This window comes from Falco naumanni, chromosome 6, assembly GCF_017639655.2.
Source record: "Falco naumanni isolate bFalNau1 chromosome 6, bFalNau1.pat, whole genome shotgun sequence".
Taxonomy (NCBI): Eukaryota; Metazoa; Chordata; class Aves; order Falconiformes; family Falconidae; genus Falco; species Falco naumanni.
Genome location: NC_054059.1, coordinates 28,836,661 through 28,859,465, shown reverse-complemented (window position 1 = coordinate 28,859,465; position 22,805 = coordinate 28,836,661). Strand labels below are relative to the sequence as shown.

General features: G+C 45.9%; 1 long non-coding RNA gene across 1 annotated transcript; it reads left to right on the top strand.

The window, feature by feature from the left end:
- The first annotated feature begins 2,633 nt into the window (after window positions 1-2,633).
- Window positions 2,634-13,250, top strand: LOC121090717. Its single transcript, XR_005828676.1, has 2 exons — window positions 2,634-2,731; window positions 7,277-13,250. It is a non-coding gene; the product is annotated as an uncharacterized LOC121090717 (long non-coding RNA).
- Window positions 13,251-22,805: the final 9,555 nt, after the last annotated feature.

Sequence of the window (22,805 nt, the reverse complement as noted above, 5' to 3'; positions counted from 1 at the left end):
CATAATGTAAGATCCAGGTGCCATCTAATGAAATTATCAGGTAGCAGCTTTAAGACAGACATATGGAGTATTTATGTATATGTTGTATAGGTACCTTGTGAAGCTAATTATCTTCAGCTATTATGGAGGCCAAATGTAGGTACTAGTCCTAAAAGGAGTGAGATGTGCTTGCAAGTGATAAATCTACAGAGATTTACTGTACCTCAGAACTTGGATGCTGCCTCTAGCTCAAGAAATCCTTAAATTGGAGATTGCCTGAAGCTGGAAGCACACGCTGGGGAAAAAGATCACTCTGTACTTGTCCTGTGCCTTGTACCCTTCCTTACATATATGCAAAGGGGCAGGTAACTTTGGTCTGCCTGTATTTGTATGTTGCTGTGAGCATACTGAAAGCTGTGAGGTTTCCATCACAGGAGCAGATCAGCTAAATGTCTCTCTGATGTGGGGTGGGTAGAGCTTATCTGGCTTCAGAAAGGAAGCTAGACTCTGGGGATCTCCAGATGTTGCTTTGATCCCGTTTCCTGCAATTCTGTGGAAGTGGTGAATAAACATGTCTACTTCTCTACTTCCCACCTCTGGGCTGTCGTCAGGACATGGCAGAAAGGTGTCCTGTGTGTAAAGGGAAAAGCAGGCTGAAAAAAGGGCAGAGCCTGCAGCCAGCATGTGGTCTTCCCACTGCTGCAATCACTGTGGAGGCTGAGGGTGAGTTACACCTCTGAAGTTGCAACAGAGAAGACACGCCAGGATGTGACTCAAAGGCCAGGCTAAGCCATAAGCCAGGTCTGTAGATGCTGGAGCCAACATAGTGTCAGTCTGCTGTGTCGCTGGTAGCCTGCCTACGGAGGAGTGCAGGTGGCAGAATGAGGTTGTTTCAAGCCCTGGGAGAAAGGAATTGCAGCCGCTGAGCCTGTGGGTGTGAGCTGTTGTTATAACATTGCAGCAGAGGGGGTGAAGATACAGATGAAGCATCTAAGGAGCAGTTTCACAGCACATCTGGCCAATGACTTTTCCATGGAAAAAAGGACAGAAAGGCAATGTGGACAGACAGCAGTATCATTCCTACCTACTGCTTTTAGTTTCTCCTTTTGGTGATTGTGGTTTTGGACCGTAATCTGACCTGCAGGACTCCGTTGCCAGATGTAGGGTGATGCTGATGGTAGGGAGGGCAGCTACAGCAGATGCTTGTGCATTTCAGAATGCACATTCTTCAAGGCAGTACCATGAGGAAGTTACCACTGACTGAGTCTCCATCCTACTCCTTCTCTCCCAACAAAACCAGTCCTTGCAGAGAGCATTGAAAATGAACAGCAATAGACTTTTAAGAGCTAACAGATTATGCTGGGACAAAAACATGAAAAAAATTCCAAAGTTTTGTACTTGCAGTTAGAGAGATCAGTTGAGCTCCGAAGGAACTCAAAGAACATAGCAAGAACTGGCATTTGAAAGTCACACCATGCAAGAAAAGGTATAAACAAATGGTGAATTAGTATATATTCCTCTCTGTCCTTTTTAAAAATGACTGAAGATTTATGTGAGCTACAGCTTTTTTCTTTTTTTTTTTTTTCCCCCAGTGACTGACTCTGAGGTCCTCTGTTATTAACAGACAAGTGGTATGGCCAGGAAGATAGCTGAACTGCTGACTTCCAGTCCAGCTCGTCAGCCCTCAGTCCAAGAAACTGGAGCTGTGTCTAACCGCTAATACCCAAGCCTGGAAATCCCTCCTTAGAGGGAAAACAGCTTCCAGGCTCTGAGTAGCTATTGTGAAGTAACCTGAAGATGCCTTCCATGGCTGTATCATGTATGTTATGAGGCTGAGCAGTCAGATGTGTTTGATGGCTCCTGCCCAAGTCAACCTCATAGTGTCTACTACATATAAAGTATGAGTAACACCCAGTCTTTGAACCACAAGTAAACCACTTCAGTGTAGTTCCATTTCCATTAAGGTATGTCCTACAGATAATAATTGCAAACAGCTCTGTGCAGTCCATAAATGCCTTCCACCTCCACAATCCCTCTCTTTTTTCCTATGGGGCAAGATCATTCCCTAATGCTTTTGAAACCAGAGCGACAAATGTAAATATTTCCAGGGTTTTTTTAACTGTTGCTGACAACTTCTGAAGTGATTAGAGAAGGTGTTTCTTTCATTTGTTTATCTTTTGTTATGTTATTTGCATTCATTAAATGCAGGCATAACACAAAAAGTTAAAGCATAAGGGCTGTTTGTGGAAATAAAATCTGGTTGGAAGAATGCCAGTCTGATTGCTACCAGTCTTGAAGGTGGCATTTCTGCAATTCTGCTGGAAAATAGAGCCTGACAGGACACAACCTCTGATATTCCAAAAGTACTTCTGTATTTAACGTGGATAAACCAAAGGAATCACGTCTATTTTAGCTAGGCACATTCTGGAGCCATTGCGTGATAGTTGCAGGAGGGAGTTGATGTGGTATCAGCCCATTACTGTTTGTGTGTCCTTATTAGCTCCCAGCATTAAGGAAATCAAAGATTTCGTTGCAACATAATAACCACGATCCTAATGAGTGCTTATAGGGAGCAATTTTTTTGTTAAGTGGTGCAGTTTTGGCTTGTTTAAACCCTGATCTGAGTTCCCATATTTTTTTGGCAGGACTCTTGAAGGATTTGGGCACCACTTACAACAGGGGCAAGACAACTGGGATCTCTTACACAAGCTGACTAGAGAAGTCTTCACCTCTGGAGCAAGGCATTTTGAGGGTAGGACTCCCCTTGCTCAGCAAGCAGCACAGGTGTCCTTTACGCAGAATTTTAGCTTGGACTGCAGAAGGAAACAAGTAGTCTATAGCCTATGGTTAAAAACATTCCTCTATGAAGCATTACTCATTTGCACCCAAATTAAATATCTAAATATTTTGCAGATCCCAGGGATGTTCTCATCAGATGAGGCTGGGATAACTCCACTCAGAATGGTGCATGGAAGTGATTAACAAACACTGTTCAGGAGCTCTCCATCCACATGCTTGCTCTCACATACCACAGGAAACCTCCAAAACCAGTTCTCCGTTGTGTCTCTTCTTCTCTGCGTTAGCTCTGGCAGACCTTTTGGATAGGTTTGTCACCTGCAGCTGTGAACTCAGCCATTGGCTTCACTGCAGGTAGAGCAGGCCAAAACTAAGTTTTTGGTTTTCTTGAAATTAATGAAAATCAAGCATTTTCAGTTTTTGTTTTTTCTGTTCAACACTGCAAGCCCCAACTCTGTTCCCTTCCCCAGTAAAATCTGCATGTTCCTAATCCTGGGATTTACTTAAGCAACTACAGAGGATCCCGAAATGGCTTTGTCTCCAGCTGGAGACAATTACCGATTTGTCCAATTCTCACCACATATATTATTAAGATCAAAGGCAGACCTCAAAACATTAGCAACTAATTTCAGTGTTATAGTTCTAATAAAATAAAAGCAGGCCACTATTAGGCAACATCTCTTTTGGATGTGGTAACTTCTTCATTGAATTCTGAGGTATTCTTCCTTCCCAGATAGAATTAATCATAGTTGCAAGGATCTATGGATTACTGCTGCTTTTAAATTTGCAGCAGGATGGCAGATGGGAGTAATTTGGGTATGTCCCTGGCTGGAGCATGGAGAAAGGCAGAATAGTGTTAATAATTTGTTTTTTCTTACTTTAATAAAATTCTGCATTCAGTGTTGGGGACTCTTTTTGTAAGGGTCTCCTTTTATCACAAGGCTTCTTGGCAGGTGTTGATTTGTTTTATATCAGTGCAAGCAAGAGGAAAAGGAAGTGCCACAGTTCAGTCTTCCGGACAGCAGATTTGGAGGAGCCCAAGGGAGAGCTGCCATATTCCAGAATTGAGGAGCGCTGGATATGGAAAGTGGAAAGAATTAAGGGGATAGGGAATTACGTGTCTCATTAATACAGGAGACAAAGGCAACCGTAAATCATTTGCCTTCGCTGAGCTAGAAGATAAGAATAACTGCTTTCTTTTAAAGCATCTTTTAAACTATTTAAGCCCTGCTTCCTGGAGAAAACATAGACCCTTTCAGCTCCCAGTTCTGGTAAAGAAACCTGATGGCCTTCAAATCTGGACTGAGCAACTGTCTATAAGGTACAGTGCTGTGATCAGGCCCGAGGCCTCTACCCGGACCCTCTGCTAGCTCAGGGGCTCTGATGAAGACAAAGGTCTGCAGCAGAGTCTGCCAGCCCAGCCCTGCCTCAGCCCACCCCAGGAGCTCAGCCAGGGCAGCGGCACAGGGAGCTGCCAGCACGTATCCAAGGGATCCCTGGTTCTACAAGCCTGTCCTGGGACACTCCCATCTTCTGCGCATACCCTTGTAACTGGAAACAAGCATGAAAGGAGGCAAAAGCTGGATTTACTGGGGGGACCCAGAAGTCCAAAGCATAGGCTGCAGCAAGGGTCTTCAGAGGGAAAGGTGAGCATTAATTCCCTCTGTGGTGCAGGTCACCTAAGCTTGACATTTGTACCAGTTAACACAAGCAGACAGGCAAATCGGCAGTGACGAGAGGACTGTGTCTGAATCCACCTTGTCTGACTTGTACCCCAGTGCTCAGGTCAGGGCTGGAGTAGGACTGCTCTTGCCAGCAAGATTCATAGCCTAAGAGGAGCCTGTCCCCGGGGCTGTTGGATGTGGCTACACGGGAGGTGAGGAGTGTTAAAGATAAAAGACACAAGCATGGGAGCAAAGCCTAGAAGCTGTGAGAGCCCAGGATCCGTCTTTCTGTCTCTTCTGAGGTGTGAGCTACCCTCAGGACTGCTGCACAGAAGGTGCTCAGAGGCATTTTCTCTGGATGCTTCTCTTCTGTAATGAACACGGCTGCTGCTTTTACAGCCATCTCTGTTGTGGGTAACGTCTCCTGAGTGGGACTTTTCAGAAGCTGTGGGTACCACAACACTGTGTTAGCAAAACTTAAATGGCAAGAGGTGTGTTCCATGGCTCTTGGCTTGGCCAGGGTGATTTTGTCATTGAATTGCTTTGCAGTGCCATCCTCCCCGTTGTCACCCCCTGAATCATCATGCTGGCCCAGACGATGGGTGAGGTGACGTGGTAGCAGAGTGGTGCAGGTGCCTTTGGCTGGCCTTGGTGCCTGCGTGGTGGACAGGCTAATTCCCTGTGCCCTGAGCTGTGTAGCCAGGGTGCAGCTGGAGCCCCATCTGTCTGGATGCGCTGCAAGATAAAGGGAATGTCTTAAGTCACTGCGGCAAGTTTTGTTTAGAGCTGCTCTGCCAGAGCCCAGAGTTAAAAGGGGCCTTTTCCCATGTAGTCATGCCAGAAGAGATGATCACAAACAACTGGCTGCCACTGATCTGGTCTGCAGTCCCAGTGTTTGCAACACTCTAGTTTAAACAGTTTCATCCCCCAGTGACTCTAAGGGTACCAATCAACCAGGCACAGTGTCCTGCTTACAGGGAAAGCTTTGCAGGAGGGACTTGCGTGTCGGAGCTGTAGCTGTTTCGTCAGGGCAGCACAGAACAGCGCAGCTGCTGCCAAAATCCGCTCTGGCTCCCTGCACCTGCACCACCTGGGATGGCCCTTCCGTCACTTTGTGGTTGGCAATGGTGCAAATTGATCTCTTGTGATTTTTATTTGGAGGTGAGCTTGACATCACCTTCATGTGACCTTTAATCTTCTAACAGCATTTATTTTAAAAATGAAATAATACATGGACTAATAATGCTGTAAAAAGGTATGGGTCTGGATTTTCACCCTGCTTCGTGTCTGCAACATTATAGATCTGATATGACCCACCACAGCCGTGTTGCTTGCACTGCAAACACGTCATTACAGCTCCAGATGGGCTCTCAGAGGCTAATCCGAAAGCTGATTTATGGCAACCTACCGCAACCCGTAACAGCCATTAGCTCACTTCTGACACTTTGCTAGGTTTCCTGACTTTCTGCCTGGTTTATTTCGGAAGCAGAAGGGAAAGATGGGTTTCTGTTAGATATAGGCCCACTCCTCAGCTGGTCACTGGTCACTGGAGCTTTGCTATATCTTGCCATATGGGGATTAGGCACTGGCTTTGTCAGATGAAATATTACCTAGCCAAGATTTAGTGTCATTTGGCTAGACAGTCTTTGCTTTCTGAGAGATTTTCTGTTACTCATCCCAGATGCTTTGGTCTTGGATCTGGTATTATCTGACTATAGCTTTTCCTCCACCTATTGCAGTGAGGTATTTATGTACGCACAACCACAGCAGATAAATCTCTTATAAAGAGATAATCTTAATCTCTTTATAAATCAGCATGCTGTAGTAATTCCCCATAAACAGACAGGTTGCAGCAAACCTTTTACTAGGTCACTGTCACCACTGATATTTTCTCTCTCTTTTGTCCTGTGTCAGCTGTGTAGCAGGAGGTGTTTTCAGAGAGGTCAGGAAATTAAATGATCATGTGTATACACAGCAGCTGTTAATACACTTCTCGCAATCGTATGCTATTTGGTATTAGCAAACCTGAGAATAGCACGCAAAGATGAGTAGGAAGAATGCAAATATATCTTTGCTGTGATGTAGCACATGGCAAATTCCAGTGACTCCTATCTTGGGGCATTCCCTACTAAATCACCATTTACAATGTGCTTTTGTTTGCTCTGTTCCCGGAAACTAATGATGCTGCCAACACTGCAGAAGTTACAGTTAAAGTTTCTTGTCACACGCAATGCACGCACATTGTTGTAAAGGTACTTGTATGAATGAGTTATTGAATTAGAAGGGAATGTGAATTGCACACCTGCCTCCAGGAAACTTTCCTGATCTGGGTTTATTCAGTTGCTGTAGAATCAGTAAAAACATTTCTAAAGGAAAAATGAGTCATCCAAGGAGCTCTAGTAAGAGGTCAGCTCTGTTCAGACCCACTCCAGAAAAGGGAGGGGAGTATCTGACCAGAGGAAAGTCAGTGGTATTCCCTGCCCACAGGCCCTGCTCTGGCCCTTCTCACCATGCGGGCATCAACACTTTTGCATGCATTTTTTGGAAGAAGATTGTTTCTAAGTACATGCTGAGGATTTAGCATGTTGACTACTGCACTGGAGGGACTCCAAGTAAAGCAAGGAGAGCAAATGAGGTTTGGGAATTTGGTGGGGCTTGTCTAAATTGTCAGACAGTGTTCTAATTTCAGGCAAGGGGACTGTAACCCCAAGTTTGGAACTGTCTGGAGAGACCAAGGAAGTATGATGGGAAAGAAGAGCGTCTTGGGCATCCCGGGGTTTGCCTTAGAAGAAAGGACAGTGCAACCTTTAATGTTTGCTTTCTTTCCCAATTTGCAGGTCAGCTTTACCAGGCCTGCACGCACTTGAAAAAAAAAAATGGCAAGCTGCGTCCAGTCCCGTGGGTCTTACTCATGGGACTAGTCCTTACTCATCGGATCGGCCCCCGCAAGGTTGATGAGACTGCTTGTATGATTGAGCCTTTTGGCAGAAAGGCTTGTTCATTCAGATGGGGATCTGTTTGTTTTGCGTGCTGTAAAAATTCAACCGGCGCTGGAAGGCAGCAGAATTTCTACCTGTGCGAGCTCAAATGTGCAAACAGTCGCAAGCCGGCCTGGGACAGTCCTGAAGTTCAGGATAGTCTTGGCACCCCAGCGACAGTCTTCAAGAAGCCACCATGAATGTGCATCCAGGCACAGGATGTTTTTTCGCTTTCCATATCTCATCCTGGAGTCCCCAGACCTTCCCTGTTCCCAAGGCTGCAGCAGCAGATAGGGCCCTCGTGTCTTTTTAGTTGCTGTAGGATTTATGTCATTTAAGTCAATTGAGGAAGGTGGTAACAAAGGCAGAGTGTTCCCGTTCATGTGATGCATTGCAAAGGACATTCCTCTGTGTCCCTGCTTTTCCTCACACAAGCAGAAATGTTGCCACCCTCAACTACAGAGCAGCTGAGAGCCAGGAAAGGGAGCAAGCTCTGATCTGGGCAGCTGAAGACTGTAAAACTCTGTGTTGGAATAGGTCCAGATGCAGAGACACCCCCCCGAACCCTGATAATCACAAACATCCCGGACATCTGTTTCAATGTGGCATCTTCATCAATAGTGTCCTTGGCTGTGGCTGCTGCTACTGGCTGTGTTTTCACTGCAGAGATGGATCTGTGGGGATTGCCCAGCGCAGAACAATGGTGCTTCCTGCCCTGCAGAGCAGGCAGCGGTGGGGCACAGCAGCACTGGAAACCTTTTTTTTTTAAGTCTTGGCTTCCTGTTAAAGCTGAGCATCTGGAAGGAAGGATGGTCTCGCAATTAGGACACTGGGCTGGTAGGACTGAACTGCAGTTGTGGTTTCTACCTGCACTTTCCCGTGTGATTTTGAAAGTCAGTTAAACTGCTTGATTTTGTTGCATTTTAGGAACAGGAGCGATTTCCTGTTTCAGAGGAGAAATAGTCATGAAAGTTTGTGGCTTATCTGGAGAACATGGTCATGAGAGCCTAATAAGTGTGAGAAAGGAGAAAAAGCTGGTAGGCTGTAGCACTCAAAGATCCTGTTTGATGGTGGTAAAGGCATCACAGTGGCAGGAGTACTGCGAATTTAGTATTTCTTGTCTTTCTTGGTGTCTCCTGCAGGCACCTGAAGTCCAACTTTTTGTAGTTAGGAAGATCTTTGAAGCGTACGGCATAAAAACAAGAAGAGACTTTACCCTGCTGCATATAACTTTCAGTGATCTGTGTGTAGGCAAATTTGCCCATGAAGAAAAGTCCCTCCTCGTGGTTAGTGCAAGGCTGCTGTCACAGTATGTTCCTGCAGTGTTGCCATCACCAACAGATGGGCCCAGCACTTGCTAATCAGTTTAAAAGCACCTATTTGGGGTCACACTGCTCTCAGGAACAGAACTCCAGAACTGCAGCATGATCAGACTGGAGACCAATTAGTTGGTTTGTGTCTGCTCCGATTTGCTCCACCGCTGAGGACATGGTGAGAAGACAAGGATGCACCTCAGAGAATTGCCCGGCAGCCTCGGATGGCATTTGAATTTCACGATTAGTGGGTTTGATCAGGATTTTCTCATTCATGTTTTTAGGTCAGTGAAAGGTTTTTAAGCAGGAACCTCTGTCCTGTTCAATAAAATGGTGCTGACCAAACTGGGGTGGGGAAGAGCTTTGCTGCAGAGACAGGGTTTGAGCCTCAGAACAAAAAGCCAGAAGGGAAGCCATGTAAGCAGGTTTGGCTGGGGGATCACAAAACCCTTGGGACCAGCAGTGAGCTGCTACAAAGCCATACTCTCATCCAGTCATGGTTGTTGGTGCTCTGTTCAAGTCAGCTCTTCTGCAGACTGCAAGTGTCTCTCTAAGGAGAGGGAGCCAACAGCTTAAAAACTTTTATTTTCTTCTGAAACTTGCTAGGAATTGAGAAAAAAAGCTAAATTATTGTGGTGGGGTTTTTTCTTTAGAGTGGGCTCCTAAAGTGTAAGCATTATAACTAAGTTAGACTTGAGGACACTTCAGTGTGATTTACGAAGGTGGCCCTTCCGTTTGAACTGGCAGCTGTATTCCAGTGAATCTTGACTGAGAAATTCAAGGTGCTTCACTCCCCAAGCATCAGCCCCATCCAGCATTACGTGTTACACCCATTAGCTGCTTCAGCAGGTGGTTTGGCATCCTAGCTCGGACTCCCTCTGCAAGCAGACCAAGCTGCAGCAGCCTCCTCTGTGCTTTGAAGACACAAATGTGCTGAATTCACCAACAGGCAGAGAGGTGGCCAGCTGCAAGGGGCAACCACTTCTGAAACTGCTTCTCCAGTTTCCAAAGGGAACACAAATTTTTGCAGTTAATAGTTAAAATGAGGTAGCTGCTCTGTTTTAGCTGTTGACAGTTCTGCTTTGGCTTTGCTCAAACCAGTGTTTTCAAGGGCACTTCTACATGTGTAAATGGCAACAGCCTGCTGATAAACCAGGGAAGATTTTTGTAGGCGCTCTGAGGCATCTTCTGCAGGCAGTTTAGCACTGATTTAGCTACTACAGTTTAAAGCTTGTTAATTAATATTGTCAAATTGGTCGCTCAGGTTGCTGAAGTCAGTTTGAACATAGTTTTGCTTAAGCCATTTTCTAAATGAGTCTTCAAAGCATGTCACTGCATTGGTGCAAAATCTGAGGATACATACGTTTTTTTGTTTCTTTGCATTGCGTTAGACCAGCTTTTACTTGTACGACAGTGGCAGTTCAAATCAGAAGACAAAATACTTCTTTGGTACTTTGAAAATTAATTTGGTAAAATCTCAGATCTTGTCCGTTCTATTTAAGAATATGCCAAATAAAACTGGGGAAGATGAGCTTTAAAAAAGGCAGGAAGTAAAACCAAAAAATATCCACCCTTCTTCAAATACTGTAAAGCAGCAGAAAGACCTCATAAGTTAGAATTACTTTCACAACACCATTAAATCTATGTTAATCTTTTCAGGGTCCAAGGCTTCCTTTTTGTGAGTGCACTTTGGTTATGCTTCTTTATGATCTCTTCCCCTTCCAGCCCACATGCTTTATTTTTTTCATGGTACATTTCCCCCTTCCTGTTCTTGCCTCCTCATACTCAGCCCTAGAGATCTGGGATGGTTTGAAGGCAAGACAGAGCTCCTGCTGTGTCTAAGGATAGCTTCTGGGCTGGATGGGTAATGCGATATCGAGCCTTTCACTGTCTGGGTTGCTAATTTGGCTATGAATTGGATCGGTCATGACTGAAATAGGCTGTTCTTCGGTAGCTTTCTAGTGGTCTGTTTGATATGATTTATTCATGTTCATATCAATCCAATCCCATATGTCACAAATCAGCACCACAACTGAGCTTAACCTGCTCTCCACTGAGGATGGTGAATCACCACCAAGATAGTGTGAGCCTTTGAATGCATCTGCCCCGTCTGGACTTTCTCCTCGTGGTGTTGTTGCTTGCGTTGTAGCTGCAACAGTTCTTTTTTTCAGAAAAATTGACCCAGTGCTTTTCATCAACTGGAAAAGGCAAGTCAGTGCCCCAGCAGTAAGGGCATGAGCAGACCCTCCCTTTGCTGTCAGCTATGCCCTTTGAAAATGTTACTGCCTTTTCAGGGTGCAGGTGACCGTCTCTTTGCTGGGGGTGACCATTTCCAAAGCTCTGATGCTGGACAAGATCATACAAACAACTTCTGGTCAGCTTCAGTGAGCTGCATGGGTTTGAACAGTCAGCGCTGGTACATTAAAACAATCTGACGGATTTTGACAACAGCAGGTTGGTGAGCCCTGCTGTGGAGGCTCTCTCCTGCTGGTAGATCACAGGGGTGGTCACTGCGAGTAGAAAGGCACTGTTGTGCCCCTGGCAATGAAAATGCCTTTTGCTGGCAGAGATAACCCTAAAAGTCTGTGCACAGCCTGTGTGTGCACTCAGCACTGGACTGGGCTCCTTCTCCAAAGATGGAGGAGGTTTTCTGCTGGAGCTCTTGGGGTGTCTGTGGAGTCCTTTTGACCTGCTGCTGCTGTGCCTAGCATGGTTTATACCTGAATCAGTTTGGATCTTCAGGCAACATCCAGCCCATGGCTTGGGGATCAGCTTGGACCCAGTCTCCTTAAGCGGTTCAGGTGTGGCCATCCTGCTGCAGAAAGCTAAGCGGGACAGATGTGATTTGGTGGGCCATTGACCTCAGGATCAGAGGATGGCTCTAGGCTCATTTTATTTGATGGTATTACTGTCCCCTCCGTGCCTCACTGTTTGTACCCAGTTTTTCTAAATCCTAAAGCGATCATTGTAATACAAAGGCATGACCTCAAATAAGAGTGGTCATTTAATAGCCAGAGAGACACCTCTTAGGGTTTTCTACACCCCAGAGGTCACCCGGTCATTCCAGTGTTCTCAAGAGACACAGGAGGTGGACTTGATTAGACAGGCGGGACTGGAGTAATGTGGTCTATGGTCATATTTACAGGTAGCTTCACTGGAGTCCCTGCTCCCAGTGCACCAAGAGGTGGCAAGACCAAAGTAGCTGAAACATGAACAGGAGCTGAAAGTTTGGAGCTCTTTTCTGGCGTGGCAGATTGGCTCTTTGGCTTTCGCCAAATTTCTCTAAGCTTCAGTCTCTTGGCATTGAAAATGCAGAAAATACTTTATTCCCATTGTGGCTGCAAAACTCATTGGGGAGCCATCAGCAGAGTTCTGTAGATCAGCAGATGCGAGGATTTGTGTGGTATTCATTATCTGCATCACAGACCTCCCTTTTTGTCCAATCAGGAGGTTTTTTTTGTCTGTGTGTCTTGTTGGAACTGCCACCGGCATCCTAGTTCTGGGCATACACTGCACATTTTACCTGCTTTCTGAACATTGATCAAAGCTTCTGGGAGGAGAAGCCAGCAACATACTAAATACATGTCAGTTCAGTTGTTTTCACATGCAGAGCCTTGCTTAGCCTGCTAAAGCTCATTGTCTCCAAGCCAAGTAATTGAAGGAGTCAAGGCCCTATTTAACCTTTCGGGAAAAGCTGATGCTTTGACATCCACAAAGAACTTCTTTGTTTGAGGAGCTAAAGGATCTTTGCAAGGTTACACTCGGGTATTACAGCTCAGCACATGGTCGCTCGCTATAATGAGTAGAGTAGGTGCTTGGGGCTGGGTTGTGGGAGATGTAGGGCTTGACTGATTCCTCTGCCTAAGGGAATCTGAAGCTGCACCTCCCACCTGGGAGGACGTTGCCCTAGCCACCAGCTGTGAAGTAACATACTCTCGAGGGTGCTGGAGAAAAATATTGCAAGCACCCTTAGTCCCTCACGTTGGATCTTCTGCTTTCTAGAAGGTAACTTAAATAATGATTAATCCACGGGAGATAAAACAATTTTCTAGCCCTTGAACAACAAATTTCAGGCACTGATTCCTGCTCCTGTGGACAGGAGGGACTGCAGGTTACTTACACCAGGGGTACCTTAGAGTTTGCCTTGTGATGGCAGACCCTCGGTTTGAAGCCTTGTGCTGAATGAGACGAAGAGTGGATTTGAACCAGGGAAGTACCAAACCCTGGTTTAAAGAATGAACAGTAGTCTTCCTCGGTTTTTGAGCCTGGTTGTCTGTTGAATGTGGTGAAGAATTCAGGGTAGAGCAAACAACTTTTCCCAGGAAATATTCTGCCTGAGATCCCAGTCACCCTCATGCAGGCAGTCTGCCTGTGTAAAGTAGGCTCCATCACAGGAGTCAAGGCAATATGGATTTTACCCCACAACTGTCCAGCATTCAGTATGGTTGTTGATTTATATGCCATATTGCATTCTGCTATGAAAATGCCTATGTTGAATAAACCTATAATGCTTGCTTTCACTATTCAGACTATATTCGTGCAGCAGTCATTTTATCTAATTTTTTTTCTCTGTTGTCACTGATGCTATTTTCTGCCTGTGTTGGAAGTGAATTTGGACCAACACACTAAAGAACTGCTGTTCCTTATCTAGTAGCAATCATATTCAGCAACTCCATGTTCAAAGTAAGGTACTTAATGGGAGGAAAATTTAATTTCACCATCTTTGTTTAGTTTTCTTTCTTTCCTTTGTCCCCTTTGGGATTATTACCTTGGCATCTGCAGCTGCAGACTTGCCCTCTTTTAATTCAAGTCACCCTCTAACTGATCACCGTAATTCTGCAACCTGGAAAAACATGGGTCTGCCTTGCTGCAAGCTGAAACAGGCACCACATGAGACATTTCTCCAGTGTCATGGCTGGTATTAGCAAGGTACTCTACAAGCTACTTTGGCATCTTACCCCTATAAATCTGTCCAGCATAATGAGACTCACGGGTTATTTAAGGTGGAGGGCTGTCGGCTAGAGTGCTAAAGACCTGTCTTTTATCCACATCGTCGTGTAAGCAATTCCACGTTTGCTGTCCATATGGACATTGCAAGAACAGAGAAATCTTGCAAGAGCACTTAATTACCTTATGTTACATTAGAAACCCATTTGACTTGCTAAGTTCTGCAATAATCACATTTTGTAGTTGATTTAAAATGAACAGCAGCATCAGCCAGGTTCCACATAGTATAATGAATACTTTGATTGTAGTTGATTAATAACATGCTCTAAAGAACATGGCCAGAAAGCCAAGGGTATTGTTAGCACCTACTGAGGGAGTAACAATTAATTGGGTTTACTGCTTATGTCCACAAGAAAGCCAGTAATTGTTTGGCATGTTTGAGCTGTGAAGAGGCACTAATATGTATCCTCACACTCTTACAGCTTATTTTATGTTGCACACAGAGGGGTGATTCTTGCTGTCCAAATCCTGGCATAAGCCATACAAATCTACAAACGGCTGAGCCAGTGCTTTTCAATTACCCTTAATTTGTCCCCTGTTGATGCCTTGGCAGTGAGCCTAGTGTAATGTGAGGCACTGCCTCGTGACCCTGAACCCGTAGACTAAGAATACTTAAAAGGACACTGGTCCACAACTGTAGAAATGTTTTTTCAAGAACGGGTTCCTTAAATGTTGGTTACTAGAAGTGAAATGATTCAATGAGCTGAAATGACTGCGGGATGGATGCTGCCGTGATGTTGCGTTTCTCAGGGCAGCTCCTTGCTCCCCTCTGCCTCCAGTTCTGCCTGTGGCTGGTGCAATGGTTCCAGCACTAGGCAACTCTGGACACTGTGGTGGACGAGCTAGGCAGTCTCCAAGTCACCAAGGCCTGGCTCACCTGTTTTCCAGCAGGTTCTTGAAGCTGGGTATGAAGCCATTTGCCGTTCTTTTTGGTGGCCTGAAGTCTGCTTCTTATGTTCTCTTTTCCAGAAGGTCTTACACACTTACGATAAAGATAAAAAAATTCAGGTGCTTCTGCCTAGTGAGCAGTATGCAGCCAGCCATATGCCTGGAGTGTACTTATGCACTGAGACACAGGACAGAGGTTCTTGTGTCCCGTTCTGGAACTGGGCAGGCATACATTGCTTCTTGAGGAATACCTGTATTTTGGCCACATGGTGGCTGTGCACCCAACTGTGTGAAGAAGATGGAGCCAGACAACTATCAAATTATTTTGTCTCTGTAAGCAGTTACAGAAAACATCTTAGCCCAAAAAAAAAAAAAATGTTGAATCAATGAGAAAAGCAAAAAAAACCCCTCCTACCACCTCCAAAAAGATACTTGAACGTAAGGCAAAAGCACACTTTTGCCTTTCAGGCGCTAAGCAGGGCTTTGTGGTTGACCACTGCCAGTCGCTGGTGCACAAAGCCAGGACTCTTGAGGCTCGAGAGCAGTGTGGTGCTGAAAAACCTCTGCCCCACCAACCACCTACTGGTTGGCCTTGGGGTAGTCATGTCATCTCTGTGTCTCTGCTTCCCTCTCAAAATATGCCTTGTCTATGTACACTGCGTTCTCCAGGGTAAGGACCAGCCCATGACATTTATTAATATAGTGCTTGACATGCTGAAGTATGACTCCATGGAGGTCCTCAGTTGCTACCAAAGTCCAAAATAATTAATAGAGTTATGTTGGGGCTTCTTTTTGGTAATGCTGTCATCTAGACAGTTGTTAGCTTCTAGGTAGAGTTTGACTTAGACCTCTGAAATGTGTCGCGTTTGTAAGATTATTTGCTTGCTGTATGCTATATTGTCATGGTTACCACCACTGGAGAACCCCTCTGTATGTGGAAGGGTAGCTGAGCATTTTTCCTGCAGGGCCCTTAGACTGGAATTTGTCCCTGCTTGTCCCAAAAGAGCACTCAGTGGTTTTAGAAAATGGTCTCTGATTTTAGGGACCCACAAAGAGACACCCTGGTCTGCCTCAAAGTCTGAACAGCCACAAACCAAAGTGCTTGGCAGATCAGAATACCTTTCACTAGGCACACGAGCCTGGGTCTCTGAGGATCTGAGTCCAAGGGAATACCAGTCTTTTGCAGATTGACGTGACAGAGAGAGGCTCTCCTGCCACCAGCCAAGCCAGCTCCTCACTAGAAGTCACTGCAGTTATGGCATACCTGAGCTTTCTGCAGGTGCGCAGCCCTGGCTGCATCTGGTTTGCTTTCACCCTGCTCAGAGCAGAAACCAAAATCACTCGTCTGGAGTGAAAGGCTGTATGGAAATACCCCAGGCGCGGTCTGACATAAAACCGAGTCAGCAGCACAGGTAACAGGAGAGCCCAGAAATACTTTCCCTTCTTGAAAGGGCCAGATGAAATAACATTTGAAGAATGGAAACACTCCTTTGGAGACTATCGAACAAACCATTGACAGGTGTTTGTACATCTACTAAGATCAAGCTTTTAGCTCTTGTGCCACATTATTTCTGGACCATTTACCCTCCTCAGCAAGTTGCAGTCTTTCACATGGCGCTGTTTGGCTGTGGAGTCCCCTGGTGTGACCCAGCACAGGGGATGCAGGACAGCTGTGGCTCCAAGCAGCACTAAACTTGCAGACGATCAGTAAGCTCGATTCTGAGCTTCTGCCTTCGCTATGCCTGGCAGCTTGCCTTTGCCTCTTTGGTGCAGATGATGTAGCCCTGAAAAACATGCTCTGCCACATCACACACACAGACAAGCAATGCAAACCGTGGCAACAAGATGATAATCCCCTATGAAGGAGCACAAATTAGAGAGGAAATGCTCATTTTCTGTAAATGGCTTTCAAATAAAACAGCCATGACGGGATAGCTTAAAAAGCCTCTTAATTAGTCAATTTTACTTCCACTGTTTAGTGCCTTATGACTGCTAAGCTTTTTATTGCTTTACATTTTTGTGCCAGCTTGTATGGTAACCCAGTAGCCTACACCAGGCTCTAGTAGCAACAAAATCTCTTGTACCAAAAGCAGCTGAAAGCTTCTTGAAAGTCACCTCAAGTTTTATGAAACAAAAGTGCAGTAACTTCTGGCAAAGGGACGGTCAGGTACAGCATCATTTCTTTTCCTGTACTCCCGTTTTACCTGGCATAGCAAGAGGTAAGCTTCACCTGAGGAAGACAACACTTGAAGAACGCTATGGTAAAGCCCAGTCCTGCACAATTGCTGGCATTACCACAGGCACCTGTCAGAAATTCAATGAATGAGGAAGATTTATGCCTGAGGTTTGGGTGGTATTGAGGTAACAGGCAAGCGAGTCGCTGGAGGGGGAGATTTGGTGCCCTGGAGATCATGTATCTGCCTGGAAACAATGGAGCTCCCTGAGACCAGGTAAAAAAATGAAGAAAGGGTTGATGGTAACTTGCCTGATAAATGACTCAGCTGAGCTGATCTTACATTGTTAACAGCCCTGTTTTGTTCTGTATTATGCAAGTTAAGGAGAGATCACTTCCCATGCCGTGCTGTGCTTTCCGACTCCCAGGGCTGGTATAGGATGGCTGATCCGGCCATGGCTGATTTCACCGAGCTGAGGTAGGCTGCTTGCAGCCTACTCCTGCTGAGCATTTCTTGGTTGGATTATTTGCTTCTGGCGCTGGAAAACTGGAGCGAATCCAAAAGAGGGGTGAGATGGATCAAGCAGGTGTCTGGAATACGTCCCTCTGCTGCGAAAGACTTGGCAGGGCAGGCTGATGCAGATACCCAGCCCCACACGCGGTCCATAGCGAGGGGTCAGTACTGCTGGAGAGAGATGAAGAAAGCCACTGGGCTATGCTGGGGGGGTTCCAAAGCTAGCCAAAACAAAATGCTGGGCATGGGGCTGTCTGAGCTGCTGCCTCTCTCCTGAGGATGGGCACCTACCCAGGCTCTGCTGCCTGGGGCTGCATGCCAGCACATCATCTCCCGGTGCTGCTGGAATATGGGCCTGGAAAGTTCTTGTTTGGGCCCTTGTATTTTGGATTTATCGTGCTGGACCTTTCTTCTCTGTTGTTTCCCTCATTCTGAGGAATCTGCAAGTAAATATTTTTCTTCATCCACTTTAGCACTGGGACTAAACATGGGATTTCCGGCTCACTACAGCCCTTTCCTAGAAAAGGGCCCAGCCACCTCAGGCTAGTAAGAAGCTCCAGCCCTGGGTTTGGATTGCACGTGTTCAGGGATGTGTGAAAGAGCCATAACGGGCATTGGAAAGACTGTAGGCAGACAATCAGTGTATACTGAGCTATCATGAAAAATGCATGGTTGCACAGGACATGTCTGTGTATCTATAGATATATCTACCAGTGTGTGTATATGTACATCCATGTGTGGTTCCATGTTCCAGTTCCCCTTCCCCTTCGGGTGTTCACTGAGCTAAGGGCAGTGTCCCCTGACTCATAAAATCTTTCTCCTGGGAGACGCTGCAGTGATGTGGCTGGTCCTTGCTATGATACTGTGCCCTTCCCCTGCGGGGACTCGTGACTCCTTCTCAGGTCTCCCAGAGCTGCTTGAGAACTACAGTTTTGAAGAAGCAGAACAAATCCTGTTGCTTTGTTCTTCTGTGTTGGAATTACTTGCCAACCCCCATTCTTCTGTAGCAACATCAAGAAAATAAAACAGTTGAACTGCTCTGTAGATATGTTTCAGTCCAAACTGAAGCAAGGGAGGCTTTAACTTTCAAAGATCATCTTTGGTCTAGGAGACATGGGTGACAGCCTTGGCAGTGCCGTGGATGCTAAGGCACTGCGATTTCATCCAATCAGCCCGAGTTCATGGGTGTGCACGGAGAGATCCTCTGGGTAATCACAGGGAGTCCCACCAGGTCACAGCTTACCGTGCTGGACCCATTTGTAGGTACCACTCTCACATATATATGTGCTGCTGTTTTGTCCAAAACCCATTTCCAGTTCAGTGGCCTCTCATAAAAATGGTACAGTAGACAAAATATTCTGGACAGAAATCTGCTGAGCAGGAGAAATCTTTAGTTGGAAAGTACCCTTTCTGCAGTCTCACCCAACCCAAAACACTGGCTTACAAGTTTGAAATTGTATCACTTTTTAATTAAGTACTGACTGATGTTACCTTTAGAATCATGGGCTGGAGACACAGGATGCTAATGATTAAATATCTTGATCCCTATCCCATAATCCTAACATTCTGCCAGTTGGCTATCAAAGTATGTCCGGAGCAGAGCAAACACTTGGCAACTTTACAGCCTTCAGCGTTTCAAGAAAAACCCCAAATGACTCTTTAGTTTATGTTCCTATTTTAATCTATAAGCAGTATCTACAGCTGCTGAAGAAAGGCTGCAGTTCAGCATTTCTTGGGTTTCACCAGCTTTGAGGAACAGTCATGATGAACACTTTTTCCCAACTACAAAGTGCTTGGTAGTTTAATAACCAGCTTTGGAGAGGTTGGTCAAATGCTTCTCCAGGGATCGACAGTAGGATTCAGTGCAATAAAAAGGCCTTAGTCCCGGCCGTGTATGCCCGGCTGCAGAGGCACGCTCCTGGCTGCAAAGGCATTGCCTTTGAGGCCGTTCCCGTGGTGGACACAATTGGAAAATCCTTTGCCGTCTACTTCAGTGATAGATTGCTTACAATTTTGTCCTGAACTGTGTCAAGTTTCTTGAGCTTTTTTGCTTGCGTGGTATCGGAACCCATTCAGAAGTCTGTAATAGAGTATTTGAGCTGTATTTCTCAAAGACACTTACCTGGTACTGCCACAGTAGCAAGTTTGGCCAGAGGGCTGTCAAGCAGCCAGCGAGTGACCTAAAGACAGTCCCTCCTCTCACAGACAAGTTTTAATGGTATCATATTCTGCAAAACAAAACCTGACAGAGGTAGGTAGCCCTTCCTAGCAGGAGCTCACCCATCAGTGACCAGGCATGCTGGGAGCTGGGACAGACTGGAGGTGGAAATCTGTCTGCAGGAGTGGCTTTGGCTTTTGTGCCGAGCCCCTCTTTTGTAGCTTTTCCAGAAGTAGACAACCCTTCCATTTTCTTCGGTGGTTGCTGCCCCATTCTTTCCTTTTGTTTGGTTTAAGGAGGCTTAAAACCAGCAATGCAGCCATTCTCATTATTTGGTTTTGATTTAACCACAGATTACTTTAAGCATCGCTCGCTCTTATCAACTACAGACCGCTTGACACGAAAGACTGTTTTCCTGAATAACCTACAGTGGGCCAGCCAAAGTTTCCAAAAGAGATTTATTAATTGTCTGAATTTATCTTACTTTTCCAGCAGATGTGAATCCCGGTCTGTCTGAAAAGGGACCCTCTGAGATGTCAGAAATGGCATACGAGAGAAAGAGGCTGCTCCAACAGCTAGTCTCTGTTGGAGGACTTGCCCTAATCCCATTACAGGTACGCTGTACCACTTAGTTATGTCATTCCTACCCACTTCATGCATTTCCCTGGTGCTGTTTGCTCCTGGAGATTTCTGACCTGAGGGCAAAGTCAAAGCGTGGGATCTGTCTACTGTGGTGGTTTCCATTTGGTGGTTAAAGGGACCGTCCTGCAGTGATGCCACATCCTCTCCTCCTCTTCCTTGCTCTGGTTTTCAGGGCCCTTTGGACTCTCCTGGCATCTGTTGAGAGCATGGGGAAAATGAAGTAACACTGAGGAGTGCAATTCAGTGATTTTCACCATGCTTAAAACCCGAAAACTTTTGTGCTGAAAACAGCATGAAAAAGTTTTCCACACGATTTCATTTCACTCATTTTTGAAAATATAAAAAGTGGTGAGAAAATATCCATTTCACCTTGGAGCTCCATGTGTCTTATTGCTGTTAGCACACCGAGGCTGGCGCTGGGAATCACACCCCAGCTGTTAATGAGGTATTTAAGGGTACTTAACATGCATTTCATTACTAAACCAACAATTCTGCTGTTGCTGCTCTGGTGTTTCCCAGGCACCATTATCTGATCTTCTAATTATCACAATTTATTCTTGTGTGGGTAATTAACAGGATGCATCAGGTTTCTCTGTGTGAAATGCTGCATTCGGTTTTTAATTTCAGAGCTTATTTAAGACCACTTAACAAGGTCCTGTAACAGTGATTGCAAGTCCCAAGTTGGTGATGGCTGCGGCAGTGACAGGCATGGTCTGTGGGGTACTTTGTGAGGCTACGGCCCTCAGTTGGCCATTGGCCAGAGGTCACCATCCTGAGCCATTTTTTCTGGAGCAGGGATTGATGCAAATTTAAATTTAAGGTACCTGGCTGCAAACTATCAGCTGAAGAGTCAGAGTGCTTTGGCTGGACTGGCAAGGGACAGTACCATCTGCTAGAAGGTAGTAAATGGCAGAAATTTCATATATAAGTCCATCATGAATTTGTCTGTAGGAGTACCTGTCCCCATTTATTCCACATTTTCTTTAACCCAGCTCAGTGCCAGAATCCACTGAGCCGGAACTAACCCCCCTGAGAAAGGGTGACCTTCTCCATCAATCTGCGAGAGGGCAGCATGAGGGAGAAGAGGTACCATACACTGCCCAGGCAGAGGGGAGGGAGGACAGCTGGAATAGCAATCTTAGTTTTCTTTTCTCAAATTCAGCACTCTGTTGGCTGGATTTTTAGGGACAAACTTTCAGGAGGTGTAAATTTGCCATATCACTACACAGCTTTGCACTGGGAGAGATTGCAACTCCGCAGAAGCAGAAAACGCAGCAGAAATGTAATACCAGGGAAGCAGGTGTGTGTCTACAACAGTGCAAGACAGACTTTGAAGGGGACAGCAAAATGCTTTGATAGCATCATGCCAAATAGGGCAAGAGCAGGAGGGACCAAATGAGATCATATAAATGGAGAAAGCTGTAAACCAAGCCAGAAAGACCCAAGTCATTGCACAGCCTGTGCTCTGCCCGGGGTGTGATACGGGCTTGAACTGTGGTACTGAGTATGAAGTTCCCCTTGTACAGAAGTTGCAGGGAACATCGGGATCACTTTTTGTCACTCTTCTGTGAAGGCACAAGGGTTTTCCTGCCCTCCTTCATTCACTCGCTGCCCCCTCTAATGAGTCACCAGTGTGGGAAGATGGGTTCCAGTGGTGCTTTGCCTGCTCCCTGGAAAACAGCTCTGGAGGCCTAGGGAAACCTGGGTTTTTATATGGAAAACAGGATCGTTACAGAGGGGAAAGCAGGCCAGGCAGCACAGCAATGTCTGGACCTTCTCTGCCTGCAGTTTTTGAGTCTTGTCACCAGTCATTTAACGTCCAGTTTGGCTAACCTTCATCACTGATTCACTTCCCTATGCCTTGCCCCTGGTTGACTTGACTGAGATTTATTCACCCAGGGAAGACGACAAAAATTAAAAAGTAATCGTTCAAAAGAGGTAGGAGTAACTCTCCTGTGAGAGGGTGCACATTGAGCTGTCAGTCTCACAAGAAAAGCAGGTGAGACCTTTCTGTTCCCAAAAGTCAGCCTCTGAAAAGGCTTCACTTGATGGTGCTATCCACACGTCTCCATCCTCTACACAAAAGATACTACCCCTACGCACTTTTTGTAAGTCCCTGCATTAATTCCCCCCGTCAGTTACATAAATTCCTATGGGAAAAATTACATCCCTGTGCATTGAGTCACTAACCATCACGTTTTCCAGCACCCTGGGTGGTGAGCAGGTTGTGACACTTATTTTTCCCCTCCGTGCTGTTGTGTCAACAACGTGCACTCCCCCTTTTTCAATTTGCAAGCCCTGGCTTTGCTGTTGCTGGTCCCAGAGCCGTTGCTGCCCAGCTTCTCCCCTCTGGTCCCACACAGCTCCTCTCTGCGCGTTGTCTTTGTCCCTCACATTCCCCCATTGGGGAGGTGCGAAGCCTTTGCCAAACATGGAGCAGGGCCACAGCAATGCCTTGTGAGCAGGAGGAAACTACTGAAGATGCCTACTCACTCATCAGACATCTTCCAGAGGAGTTTTCCAAGCCTGATTGTCCGACTGCATGGGAGAGAAAGTAAGATAAGGGAGAGCTTGCCTGCCCTGCTCACACAGAGTGAGCTCAACATGGTCCATCCAGGCGATGTCAGGCTGTGTCGCTCTGCTGAATGCTTCCCCGCATGGGCTGTGGCTGGTGGTGACATTGGAAAGCAGAT